Consider the following 14,802-nt stretch of genomic DNA (forward strand, 5'->3'; position numbering starts at 1 on the left):
CCACTGCACCCAGCCTTCTTGGTAAAACTCTTGTATGCCCTTTAAAATACAATTTTGGAAAGGAAATATGAAAAAGAAAAACAGGGAAAGAATCTGAGCTACAAGCTAGTAGCAAGTTACAGCAATAAAGTAATTCTCTTCTATAATACCTTGCCTGCCCCAGGTCAACCTTCAAGCAGACAAAGCAAGCCATTCTAAGTACTGGCCTTCAGAGTGCCTGCATGTCCATTCTCAAACAGTGTGTCCCATGGGTCTAGAACAATGGCAATTCTGAAATACTCATTTCTTTGAAAATCATCTGAATTTAACAAGAGGCAGAAGGACTCTGGCTACACAAAGCCACTTAAAAGAAATGGCTCTGTTACTGACAACAGAGTGAAAGGAGACAGACTCCTGAGCCTCCATCTTGAGGCTGTCCTGTGCCCACGGTCCGAAGCTGTCTGGGCTGAGTACATCCCATATGCTGTGGAATGACCCTTCACTTGCCCCAAGGTCCCTGGAAACTGCTTCTGAGCCAGCAAAGGGAGAAACCAATTGCACTCTGGCTACTCCTCCCTCCCAAGGGCTCTTACCTGCTCACACTGGCTGCCTGCTCCTCCTCGCTCAGACCTTATCCAGATGACACCACTTCACATATCCCATTTTATTCTCTTCTTAGATGGCACTTTCCACCATCTAAACACTCCATTTCTGTATCTGTGCATTCCCTTCATGTCTGGCTTCCCCCTCTGCACCCTCTCATTAAACTGTCAATTCCTTGAGGGCAGATGATGTTCAATCGGTCCTACTCAGTACAGCATCCTCCAGTGCCTACAACACTGCCTGGCACACAGTAAGTGCTTAATAAATATTGTTTCAACTGTCTGAATAAAGTATATCAGCACCAAAGCAGCAAAACCAAACAACGTAGAATAAAAAGTGCAGCCCAGCAGTGGTTGGCACTGAGCTAGAATCTCAGATGCCTACACCCTACTTCCTATTCCAAGGAAACATTTCCTGAGCACTCAAAATTCAGAAATGGCACCTTTCCTCCAAACCCTTCAAGCTTAGCATATCTACATCTACACTGATTGAGACGATCTCTGGGTTGCTTATTGTTGTTTTCCCAGCTACATCCCGAGTCCCTAGAGATTAAGGTCAGATTTTGCAGCGTATAACACAAGCTGGACTCATTCAAAGCAGTTATTGTATGAATTAAAGAGTTTAGTACAAAGGGTATATGAAGAACAAACAAGAAGCATACATTTAATGACATCTTATAGCTAAGTCAGAAAACATAATAGTGTAGTGCAGTAGAAAGACGCAAGCTCTCTCAGGCAGACCTGGATTCAAACCCTGCCCTCGGCATTGGGTAGTGGCCATGCTAACACCCTCAGCCCATTGTCTCATTAGTAAAAGGAAGGTAATACCTCCCTGGAAAAGTTGTCATGAGCGTCAGCAATAATGCTTGTAAAGCACCTAACAGAACTCAAGAGAGCTCATAAACATCATTTGTTTACAGTGGAATGCACCCTGGAGTTTTTAGTACGAAGACTTAAGACTGGACCCCAAACTTCACCACCTTCTTATATAACTTCAAGCCATTCAGTCTCATGCCCTATTTGCCTTATTTATTTAAAACCCTTAGAAGCACAGAAGACAATTGGAGAGCACTCTGCAAAGAGCAAAGCACAAAAATGCCAAAATAAGGAACGCTGCACATTTAAACTTGCCTCACTCCAATAAAAAAGAAAACATAAACTGCCCTCCTCCTCTTCTGGTAATTCACAAGGAGTGAAGGAAGTATGATGCCAACTTGTTATCTCTGAATGTTTCGTATTCTTGGGCACCTACCACAGTCAAGTGATAAGGGGAATACCAAGATGAATAAGAGTCTATGACCAAGCGTCATTTCAACACAAAGACAAGTTAGGTGCAATTAACAGTCAGCCTAGTGTGGTCAGTTAAATAGGTTTCCAGAGCAGCTACTCAAATTCCCAGGCCTCTTTCAGTGGGCACTGTTCTCTTATCAAGTCAACAATCACATGCTGGGACCCTTCCAGGGCTAAGCCCTGTGCTAGATAAGGAAAAGCTGTCAGACCTTGTAAGACACGATCCTTGCCTTTCAGGAGCCCACGGTGTGAATTGGCAGGTGAAACAAAGACATTAACAGATGGCTAAGAATGTGATGAGCAACTACAAAGCTACACAGGAAAGCATTGCCCTATTTTACAATCAGAACTTATACAACGTGATTATTTAATCAAGTGCCTCATGAGTAAGAGACAATTCATACCACAAAGTGATCAAAGTAAAGAGAGTTGTTTTTCTCATCACCCCCAAGCTAACATGGGCCTGTCAGGACACTTGGAAAAAGTAGAATTTTAGAGAACTTTGAAGGCTGGATACAGTTTCAGTAAGCAGAGAAGCAAAGGGAGCCCAACTTACGCAGGGGAGTCACCAGAAAAAAAAAAAAAATACTAAGGAGAGAAACCACAGGCCTATTCTGGGGACAGTGATTTTAAAAAAAAAAAGAAAAATGGTCAGGCATGGTGGCTCACACCTGTAATCCCAGCGCTTTGGGAGGCAGAGGCGAACGAATCATGATGTCAGGAGATCGAGACCATCCTGGCTAACACTGTGAAACCCAGCGTCTACTAAAAATACAAAAATTAGCTGGGCGTGGTGGCACGAGCCTGTAGTCTCAGCTACTTAAGGAGGCTGAGGCAGGAGAATTGCTTGAACCCAGGAGGTGCAGGTTGCAGTGAGCCAAGACTGTGCCACTGCACTCCAGCATGGGCAACAGAGCGACACTCCATGTCAAAAAAAAAAAAAAAAAAAAGAGAGAGAAACCTCAAGTTAGGGACTTGCACAGAAACAGAAGAGGAGATGGGTCCTGCCTCATTAAAGCTGGCTTAAGGGAGAATGCTCTGAGGGGTAGAGCAGTTAGAGGAAGGAAGGAAGGGAGACCAACGAACATGGCCATGAGCCCTTCAAATTGTATCTATTAGTAATGTCTAGAATAACACAATAGGGCTGTGATAGGAAATTGAACCAGAACATGAAATGCACAATCTTATACCTTTTGATATTTCAAGAGCCATCAAGAAAGATGACAAAAGCTAAAGACCAGAACTTAAGCTTGAGAAAGAGTACATAAATTTTGTACCCACATGTCCGTAATTCCAAGTTTTAATGCCCCAAATTGCAAATGCCCATTTTCACTGTGGCCATCCCTCCCCATTCATGCCTTTCTCCTGGAACACAAATCAAAGCGTCCTCTTCTCAGTATTATGAAAAACAGGGATACTATACACGCAAACAAAGATACCATTAAGGTTATCCATGATGATACCAACTAAAAGCAAGAGGAAAACGCTGCAATGTCATAGTTTCCTAATGCTCAGGCCTACTTGGACTAGGAACACTCTCAAAGGAAGTGGTGGAAACCTCATGGTTAGAGTCAATTGGAGTCAGACCACAAGGAACAATCTTGTGGCCTACTCTCTTCCATGTGAAGTATGACCGCTGAGAAAGTTCAGGTGAGCAATAACTGTGGCTGGAAGGCCAGGAGCCAAGTCTCACCACTTCTGAAGAAGAAGAGAGAGAGAGATTCTGATTCCTGATCTGCAAACGGTTGCAACTGTGTTTGGTTTATGAAAAGATTCTTTTAAAGGAGGATCAGGCAATATCATTCTAAAAAATGGACAAGAAGAAATTTTTTAATTTCATCATTATCATTAGAAAAATCAGAAGAAATGAATCCTGGAACTTTTTTTGTTGTTAGAGATGTGGCATCTTACATTGTTACCCAGGCTGAAGCATGGTAGCATGATCATAGCTCACAGCAGCCTCCAACTGCGGGGTTTAAGCAATTCTCTCACCTCAGTTTCCCAAGGAGCTAGGACTACAGGGAGTGCGCCACGGAGCCAGCTAATTTTTTTTTTTTTTTTTTTAATTTTCATCGATACAGAATCTTGCTGTTGCCCAGGCTGGTCTTGAACTCTAGGCCTCAAAGCTAACCTCCCACCTCAGCCTCCCAAAGCTCTGGGATTACAGATGTGAGCCACCACACTCAGCCAGAACTTCCAATAATTACTAGTGAAATAACAAAAGTATAGGTTGGGTGTAGTGGCTCTCGCCCATAATCCCAGCACTTTGGGAGGCTGGGGTAGATGAATCACCTGAGGTTGGGAGTTCAAGACCAACCTGGCCAACATAGTGAAGCCTCGTCTCTACTAAAAATACAAAAGTTAGCCAGGCGTGGTGGCTGGCGTCTGTAATCCCAGCTACTCTAGAGGCTGAGGCAGGATAATTGCTTGAACCCAGGAGGTGAAGGTTATAGTGAGCCAAGATTGTGCCACTGAACTCCAGCCTGGTGACAGGGCAAGACTCCATCTCAAAAAAAAAAAAGAGTTTAGGTGCCTAATGTTAAAGAATTATTTAATTAAATGAGAAATGGGACCTGGTAAATTCACAAATGATCTGGAGGTTTCTAAACCAAACAATGCTTTCCAAAAAGCAGACCCTGAGAACCAAACCAAACATTCTGCTATAAAAGGCCATTGGAGAGATTAAACACTGGGAAGGGGAAGGGCTGCACAAGCCCAGGAGGCCACACAGTTTGAAATGGCCTCTCCAGGTTCACATCTAGATGGCCTAATTAGTTGGCAGTAGAGTGACTTTGTGGTAAGGCCCAGGGTATCCAAGTTTATGGCATGCTGGGCCCAAGACATTTCGCTTCCTAGGTTCACCAGGCAGAACTCCTTGGGAATAAAGAACTCTGATTAGTCAAGATACTGCACTGTCACCAAAGAGAAAATTTCCTTGGAAGAAAAACAAAGCCGACCATATCAGGGAATGAAAGGGCCAGAACTGAACCTAACCTACGAAGCTATTCACCGATTCACTGCCTTTACTTTTTAGGTTCCCTGGCTTTCACAAATAAGACACTGGCAGAACTGAATTCACTCGGCAAACGGAGTGTTGCCATGGTGCAAATCTAATCATGACATATCCAACTTCTCCTGCTATTGGTTCCCATAATGCTTCCTTCTATGCCAATAAAAACAGAATGTTATCTCTTTTTCATTCCATTTATTCAATGAGGGCAGATGAGACTATTTTCAATCTTTCCGCCATTGTGAAATTGTCATCTTATTTACCTTCCCCACCAAAATAAAACTCCACAATTATCCTTTACTATTCCCATCTAAATCCATACCTTCTCTTGCCCTGTTCCCATTAAAGTTTTATCTAGCCATAAAAAACTACCTACACTTGCTTAAAAGACTGATTTATATTTCTAAATGAAAATGAAACAGTAATTGCTACTATCTTCTCAGTTCCAGAAAACCACATATGCTGTCCTCAAACCCCAAACCACAAATGCTAAAAATTATGAGTAAGATGAATGTCTATTTGCTTATGTTATAACTAATGAAGAAATAACTAGAGTCTTGTATTGAGAACAATCAGCTCATTCTTGACCTAGCATCCTATTTATCTTTCTATTCTCAAGGCTAATTGCTTATATGAGCATGCCAATTTGCCTTGATTATAGGATTCTTAATAAATGAATGCTGTTTACATTTCACAAGTGTATTTGAATTTCACTCCAGGAAGCCAAGCTCATCAAGTCTTTGTAAGTGGTAAAACCAGAGATCAAAGCAAAAGGCCTGCACTGAACTAACAAACAATTAGGCTGGAGAACAGAGGCCTGAGCAAAAATGCCACTGATTTATTGATTATTCTACTCCAGAAGTATACCTCTGGGTCACTGCTCAATCTTAAACCATATATACAGAATTTTCTCACAAATTTTCATTATGATAATTGGGTGGTCGTTTCGTAAATAGTGAAATAAAGCCTCTACCGTTCAACAGGTTTTGATCCTTTTCTTCTGTATTTTTTCATCTTGCTGTTTTTAGTTGAATCAAATACCTTTAGTTTTTTTTTTAACTCTTCACAACCTTCTCAATTTTGACTAATCTCTCCAAATGTTTTTTTGTACTTCTTAAACAATCCCTTTTCTGTTACACTCACTATCTTGTTTTCCGCTGGTTTTAACTCTTTGCTTGGTCTTTGGAACGGGAAGAAAAAGGGGAAAAACATCTAGCACAGTAGCTGTCGACCTTGGCTGCACTTTCAAACCTCCTAGGGAGCTTTTAAAAATCCTGATGCACAGGTCACATTCCAGACAAATTTATCAGAATTTCTGGGAGTGGACCCAGGCATTTGCGGGTTTGGGTTGTTGATGTTGTTAAGAGATAGTTTTCCTCTACTGCCCAGACAAGAGTAAAGGGACAAGATCATGGCGCACTGCAACCTCAAATTTCTGCACTCAAGCAATCCTCCTGCCTCAGCTCCCAGATAAACTGGGATTACAGGTGTGTGCACCGCCACACCTGGCTAATTGCTATCAATAGCAGAGATGAGGTCTCACCATGTTGCTCCAGGCTGGTCTAGGACTCTTGGCCTCAAGCGATCCTCCTGTCGTGGCCTCCAAAAGGGCTGGCATTACAGGCATGAGCCACTGCATCTGACCATTTGGACTTTTTGAGGCTCCCCAAGTGATGTCAATGCACATCCAAGTTTGAAAACCACTGCTTTAACTTATAACTACCCACCTTAAGTAAGCTGTTCTGCCAAACTTCCATGGAGAGAAAAAAAACAAGGAAAGGAAGTCAGGTTCCTAAGCAAACCCTCAATCGAGGCAGGACTTGAGACTGGTGAGATGTGTTATTTAAAAGCACCACCGGTCACATTTTAGTGGCCCAGCACTAGGCGCATGATCAAAAACATAAACTATTTAAGCTGGGCATGGTGGCTCATGCCTGTAATCTCAGCACTTTGGGAAGCTGAGGCTAGTGGATCACTTGAGTCAGGGGTTGGAGACCAGCCTGGCCAACATGGTGAAACCCTGTCTCTCCTAAAAATACAAAAACTATTTGGCTGTGGTGTTGGGTGCCTGTAATTCCAGCTACTCAGGAGGCTGAGGCAGAAGGATCGCTTGAATCCAAGAGGCAGCAGTTGCAGTGAGATGAGATCATGTCACCGTATGCCAGCGTGGGTGACAGAAAGAGAATCCGTCTCAAAAAAAAAATGTGAACTCTTTGACATCATTCCCATAACCAGGCCATGGGCACCTTCTATGCACAGAAGTCAGTCAAGTGAGATTACTTCTGGAGATAGCAGGGTCTAAATACCTCAAGGCTTTCACCTTCTGTTGCAATGGATACAGGGGCTTACAAATGCATCAGAACTTCTGCAAAGAAAAATGTGGACTGGCTGGGCGCAGTGATCATGCTTGTAATCCCAGCATTTTGGGAGGCTGAGGCAGGCAGATCGTGAGGTCAAGAGATTGAGACCATCCTGACTAACGTGGTGAAACCCCATCTCTACTAAAAATACAAAAAAAAAATTAGCTGGGTATGGCGGCATGTGCCTGTAATCCCAGCTACTCAGGAAGCTGAGGCAGGAGAATCACTTGAACCAGGGAGTCGGAGGTTGCAGTGAGTCGAGATCATGCCACTGCACTCCAGCCTGGTGACAGAGAAAGACTCTGTCAATGAAAAAAGGAAGGAAGGAAGGAAGGAAGGAAGGAGGGAGGGAGGGAGGGAGGGAGGGAGGGAGGGAGGGAGGGAGGGAGGGAGGGAAAAGAAGAAAGAGTGGACTAAGGTTGCATTTGAAATAACAGTCACCAAAGTCAGTTACAGGCTACACAAGAACACTGAAGATCTTGGAATCACAGAAACTATAGGAAGTTTGTCCTAGAAACTATACAAAACCAGAAATGATAGAGAGTTTGTGATAAATGCCTACCAGTGAACACTGATGGTCATGTTTTTCTGTTTGTTTTTTAAGAGAGTGAAAAGAAAGTACACTTTTATCTGTCAACATCAAATACCATCATACCTAGTAAATATGGGCTGAGTGTTGCCCAATTTCAGAATTCCAAGCCAGTCTGGTCCACATCCGCAGGACTTAGTTGAAATCACAGTTCAAGAGGTAGCTCTCCCACCTAACAGCTTTTCCCTAGACATTGCTTCCAAATTATATGCTATCAGTTGGAAACTGTCCTCGGTGTTATGTTGAAAGACAGGTTTCTGGAAAGGAGGGAAGGGGTCACTGGGGAGGAGGGAGGCAGACCACCCTGCAGTATGAACAGATGCAATTCTAAAGGGAAGACAAGAAATGAGCTATCTCTGTCCCCAGTGTTCAAGTTGGTGACAGCTAAGAAGGTACATGAAGCCTCTCTAAGGAACCATGACTCCAAAGCCTAGGGACACTCTTCTTGTTATTTGCAGGGATGGGGGTGGCACTCCATAAAGAGCCACTCTACAAAATGAGCTCTGCCAACCAACCCTATAGCTTGTAACTCACATTCCCTCCTAAGCTCCTCTAGGCTGTTCTTGCTTTTATAAGGATCCGATGCTTTGTTCCTAAAAGGATTCCAGTTACAGAGTCCTCTTGCAAAGGAGGGACAATCATCCACCATCAGTGCTTCTTGTATTAGCCACTATTTTGACATCTATTACTTGCTTAAACCTGAGGGCTGGAGAGCCCACTTTACCTTGTCCCTATTCCCCAAGCTCTACGGATGAAAAGAAAGAAGAGCACTGTTCATTAAGACCAAACCCTTCAGGCAGCAGTTCTCATAAAGTCAACAGAATTTCCAGAACATCAGCCCATACTTATCTTTTTCTCCTTTGAGCCCAGGAAGAACCCACCAGGAGATCTTCCCCCACTCTCAGGTGCTATACTTCTGTATCTAGAACATGCAAGTGGCAGACTCACCTCAAAGAGGGTAACTTTCAAGCCAATAATGTCCTTCCTATAATCTTGGGATTAAATGGCCTTCCAGTGAAGTATTTTTCACACAGATATCTGAATAACTTTAACGGAGAATTCGCCGTCCATTTTTGACAACTCTAAATGTTAGAATATTTTTCTCAATGCTCATATGACTTTCAGTCACTGACCCTGGAGAATTCTCCTCTTTAGACCACACCGAACACCACTACACACATTTCCACCTGAAAGCTCTTCAGATTGGTTATTTAATAACTGTATGATTTTAGGCAATTTAGGTAATCTTTTTCTTTTTAGAGACATGGTCTCACTAACAATTGTGCCAAATTTTATTCCTACTCTCAAAGGAAAACCAAGGGCCAGAGGAAAGAGTTTAACTTGTTTAAGTTGGTACAGCAAATGTGATTCTAGAAACAAGGTCTTCTGCCTCCCAGACCAATGCTAAATGAGAGGACATAAGCAAACGCACTTCTTATCACTTACAGATTTAAAGTCACGCATACCATCTCTCCCCAAATGTCATCATATTACACTGTTGCCAGTCTCTTGCTGGAGCAAAACATTTGCATTTGATCAACTTCTATCCCAGATACCCCAATATATTTTCACAGTTTTTACTAGTATTATGAGGGAAAAAAAACGCATCCTGCTAATGATACTCATAGCCCTAACCATATACTCCCACTTTGGAGAATAAAACAGCTCAGGGAGTCACTGCCTTGGGTGAAACTGTAATGGTTCAAAGTGACAACACTCTACCCCCACCCTCCACACTCTCCCTCGAAACAGGAGAAAGAACGTGAGAAAACAAATCAGCAGCATCTGATGGCCTCACTACACTAGCAGCCATCCATCTGCTTAACAGACTTCATGGCAAGCGCTCTCCCATGAAGTGGCTGAAAGGGAGCAACACCTTGCAGTGGGAAATAAACTTAAATGTTAAAATTTGACCTTCCTTTCCTTTTCACAGCTAATTACATTTGGAGTGTAAGCCTGGCATTGACAGGTTGTCCATTCCTTCTGATTTGGAGAAAAAACTTTTCAACCAAGGTATTTCAAATCTGCCTTGAAAAGAAAAACTGGAGTACATTTTGGACCAGATCAATTTTTAACTCCGTGCTTGAAAATAGAAGAGTGCACAGTGAAGATTCCAAAAGGTTTGACATCTAAAGAAAAGAAACTTCAAATGCACCTCACTTCAGTCCCTTCTGAAAAATTTCTGCCAACTTTATCCAGTCTGAAATTTGCACTAACCAGATAGGAATTTTTGACTGCTAGTCCCAGGCCCTTTTTTTCCTTTCAGTTCTGAGGCTAAGGAAGCATAATACAAAGGCAAGGCCAGAGGGGAGTAGGGAACAGATCCAAATCTCTGCTGAAAGACCAGATTGGTTATTTAATAACTGTATGATCTTAGGCAATTTAGGTAATCTTTTTCTTTTTAGACACATGGTCTCACTTTGTCACCCAGTCTGTAATGCAATGGTATGAACATGGCTCACTTCGGCCTTGACCTTCAAGACTCAAATGATCCCTCATCTCAGCTTCTTGTGTAGGTGGGACTACAGGTACAAGCCACCACACCTGGCTAATTTTTTTTTCTTTTTTCATAGAGACAGGATCTCACTATTTTGCCCAGGCTGGTCTCAAATTTCTGAGCTCAAGTGATCCTCTTACCTCAGCCTCCCAAAGTGCTAGAATTATAGGTGTGAGCCACCATGCCCATTCTAGATAATCATTATTTATGCATCTACAATGTTTCTGATAGTGTTCGTTACTGTGAGGATTAAATGAGAACATGTAAGCAAAAGGCCTACTCATAGCAGGTACCCAGAAAATGTTCCCACTCCTTCCTAAAGCAAAATGACTACATTCAATCTTAGGGCAAGGGGGGAAAAATAAGAAGGAAATGGACTCAAATTAATCAGATACTAAAGCAGTTCCTGATACCAAATATAATACTGCCCTAAACCATTACTTCCTAATCTGTCTTTTTAAATCTGTTTGCAGTGCCGCCTGGCACCTGATACTGTATAAGACACAGCAGCTAAGACAGAAGACTTAAAATTGTCCTTTCCTCTGAGGCTCAAAGAAAGAATCCTTAGGATAGCTCTTCAACAAAGACATCCAAGGGAGTGCCTTTTAAGTTGTAACAGTGACTGCAAAGCCAAAAGTGAGTGAACCATATCATGGAGGATCTAATGTAGAAAGAAGTATTCTTGGACAAAGACCATTACTTGTTTGCCACATCCACCAAAGAACCACCTTCTTATCATCAGCTTTGCAAATAAAGGACATGGGAGGATTTGTGGGTGTGTATATGTAACTCAGGGATGTCCAATCTTTTGGCTTCCCTGGGCCACATTGGAAGAAGAATTGTCTTGGGCCATACATAAAATACACTAACACTAACGACAGCTAATGAGCTTTAAAAAAAATTGTGAAAGAAATCTCATGTTATAAGAAAGTTTATGAATTTGTGTTGGGCCTGTGCGGCCCACAGGCAGCAGGCTAACGAGGTTAATGTAACCCCCAAAATTAGACAATGATTAATAAATACAATGGAAGGCCACATGGCTATTATAAATGTGGGGAACCCCCAAAACCACAGGCTAATATTACCTATTAAACATATACATCTTGATCACCAGTGATCAATGAAAAAAATTTATATATACATCTTTACATCCTAAAAGAACAAAGACTGAAGTACATGTCTGACTTTATAATTTATGAAACACTTCCATATAAATTATACATGTTAGAGTATAACAGAAACACTGCGTGCGCATGCGCTCACACACACACACACACACACACACACACATACACACACAGGCTTATATATACATATCTAACCTTCTAGCTCTACCTGAAAGGTCAGTACGTGGAAGCAAATGGTTAAATGTATACACTAAGACAGCACTCTTTTCCCTTCAATGTAACTTGTATAACCATTACTATAACGATACTGAAGACACCTATCCTTAGGAGGATTAAACTCCTAAGACTGGGATCTAATTTTTGCTATTCATGACTTACGGGAAGTTCAGTAACTCATTTTTTTCTATTAAAAATACTTCTTTTCAAAGTTTACCCCTCTACTGATCTTAATTCATGAGTCTTTTATTCTCTCATTTCCATTCATACCCACTAATTTTTTGTATCCACGCAATTTAACCCATATAAACTCATAGGGAGGGAGAGAGTCATTGAGTAGGTTTGTTCTCTCTTAAGGCTTTCCTAACAAGAAAGAATATGGACTTCTGTCATTTTAATTTTTATTTACTTCTCCCTAGGGCCTTAAATATTCTGGAACTGGAGGTTGGGAAAAATTGTTTTCCTAGCTTGAAACAGTCTGTTAATTATTGATGTAAGCCTTACTTACAATGAGGTGCTTGGACACTTTTCTGTACAGTATTACTATCTGGTTTTCCTCCCAAAACACCCATATGATCTTTATTATACAAGAAAGTTGAACTGGTATCAATGATGCCAACACAATCCATTGTCCTCTACTCTACATCCTTAAAAGTCTGCCACCTAAAACTTGTCCTTAAGAACTGATTTCTTAAGCAACTCATGAAGAAAAGCAAAGTTGAGAGTGCTGCACGTACAACTCCAGAAAAAAACGGTAAGAGAAATCACTAACACTGTGTATTTCCATCAGCCTATGGAGATGATCTGGAAGGCTTCCTTTCAACTCCTCTCAGTTTGTCAAAGAGCAAGTGGAGCTGACTTGGGAGAAGGAACACATCAATGGTCCAAGTGCATCCCTAGGAAGAGGGTTCCCAAGCTGACGTGGTCCCAAAAGCTTTGTCTCTACCCAAAAAAAAAAAGGTCAGCCTGGCATTTTGTTTCTTGTTTGGGAGGCTTGGAATATCGTAAACAATTTTAAAAGGAGTTGCACCCAGTAACTCTGTGACACACAGTAGAGCAGAGGTAGCCACAACAACTGCCCCAAGAAGCTTGGGATGTAAAATCATAAATGTCTACATACTATATTTGCAACTGCTAGCCTTAACAGGAACACAAATCCACCGCGCTAATGATGGGACATTATTTTTCTAAAGATTAATTCACACCATGTGTTATTAATCAGCAGGGTAACTGAAAGCTCAAGCAAAAAAAAAATGCTGTCCTAGTCAAGCAGAACTTAATTGCATTATTGTTATTATTATGGCTGCTGCGCTGGTTTCCCTGTGTCCCCGGCTCCTCCACCACAAGTATTCAGACACACACACACACACACACACAGCACCATAACATGGATGGAAAAACAAAAAAGCCAGAGCCAGGAGGTAAGAACCACATGTATAGTAGGAAGAGGGTTTTGAAGAAAAACGTTTGTCTCTGGAAAAACAGGTCAAGTATGCACGCAGGCTGCCTTGAGAATTATGCCTAGGCCGTTTCATCTGAGTGTCCCATCTTGCACAACGGTGGGAGCAGCTGCGGGAGATCACAGGAAATGCAAAGCAACACAAGCAACCTGATCTATCACCCCGACGCCCACACCAGAGTTTCCAGGTGGTGGGAGAGAGGGTTCAGGTCTCCGGAAGAGCACACAGCTCACCTGCCATCCGGAACATCATTTCCCATACCAAACCATCCGTTTTCAAGGCCTGAAGGCAGGCAATTTAAACTCCTGTCGGTGATCAAACCTCAGAAAACCGATTTTTGATCTAGAACTCGAGTCCTTTGCCAAAGTTGTAGTTTTCATGCCAAAAACAAAAAAACCCGCAGGCAGGCACAATCGTTGGCTGCGTGAATCTCGAGTTTCCCTTGCTGTCTAGTCTTGTGGAGTTTAGAGGCAACCAACTAGGAAAAGAGAAGTGTCCAAGTGTAAGGAGCAGGAATGCGTCCAATCTCGCCCGTGTCCCTCCCAACATCCCTTAGAAGAGGCTGGGACACTAAAACTGGAAGTCTGGGGACCAACTGCAGTCCAGATCCCGGCCGGGGCAAGCCGCCACACCCTCTGCAGCTCAGCATAAGCCCCGGCTGGGAGGGGCCCAGACAGTCCCAGCAGAAAAAGGAGAAAGGGGAGTTTTCAGAGTTCTGGATTAGAGGAGGTGGAAGGCTGGGAGAAGCGGAATGCAGGAGGGAGCGGGGGACCTGGCTGAGTGTGCAAGGGGAGGGGAAGGGTCGCCCGTGCAGTCAGGACAGCTCGCAACACGTTCCCGCAAAACTGCACATTTTTGTGGTTTAAGATTTAAGTCTAGAGGGAACACGCTGAGGTTCTCCCCGGGCTGGGTTTCAGACGCCCCTCCTCCTCGCCGAGGGCCGGGGCGCCGCACAGCTGCGGAGCTCCCCTTTCCCTTTCGGGGAAGCTCCCCTCTGCCAAGCCGCGACGTCCGCCCTGCAAGTTCGCCTCCGCTCACTACCCGGCACGGCGCCCGCGGCCGGCCACACGCGCCCCATCTGCCGGGAACCTAGCAAGTCCCCGGCTGGCCGCTCAAGGGATGGTCCGCAGGGGCTCGGGGTTTTTTGTTTTTTTAAAAACAAAAAAAGCCTAAGCGACTCGCCGCCCCCTCCTCCCCAGCCCTCGCCACCTTCCCTTCACGCCTACTCCGCACCTCCCGGGCACGCGCGCCGAGAAGTGTCTCTCCAGCCAGACAATCGGTTCGGGGCTGGCGGGGCAGCCCGCCAGCCCTCATCCCCATCCCATCCCAGGACCCGGAGAGGCAGAGCGCGCGGAGCTGGAGAGAAGTGCCGGGGGCGTGGGGGCGCCACAGTGGGGAAGGTGCGAGCCTCCCCGTCGGTAAAGGAGGCTCGCTCCCCGCGAGGGACGAAGGGGAGGTGCGAGGGTCAGCTTCGCCGCCCGGCCGGGGGCCCGACCGCCGCCGCGTACTCACCAGCACGATGACAAATCGTTCCTCCAGTTCACCAGGCTCAGGCATCGGCAGCTTCAAAGGCACGTTGTGCGCCCTGAAATCCGTCTGCTGCGAATCCATGCTCCCGGCGTTACCCATGTCCGCGGCGCGCCGGGGCCCGGGGCTGCTCCGGGCCCCTTGC

The 14,802-nt window shown here is 44.0% G+C and overlaps 1 long non-coding RNA gene across 1 annotated transcript in view; it reads right to left on the reverse strand.

Annotated features, from left to right (window-relative positions):
• LOC144576658 (uncharacterized) overlaps window positions 1–13,708 on the reverse strand; it is a 53,903-nt gene extending 40,195 nt beyond the window's left edge. The window contains exon 1 of the long non-coding RNA XR_013518930.1: window positions 13,364–13,708. This is a non-coding gene — a long non-coding RNA (uncharacterized LOC144576658). The remainder of the gene's footprint in view (window positions 1–13,363) is intronic.
• Between the last annotated feature and the right edge of the window lie 1,094 nt (window positions 13,709–14,802).

This window comes from Callithrix jacchus, chromosome 6 (genome assembly GCF_049354715.1).
Source record: "Callithrix jacchus isolate 240 chromosome 6, calJac240_pri, whole genome shotgun sequence".
In the NCBI taxonomy this organism is placed as follows: domain Eukaryota; kingdom Metazoa; phylum Chordata; class Mammalia; order Primates; family Cebidae; genus Callithrix; species Callithrix jacchus.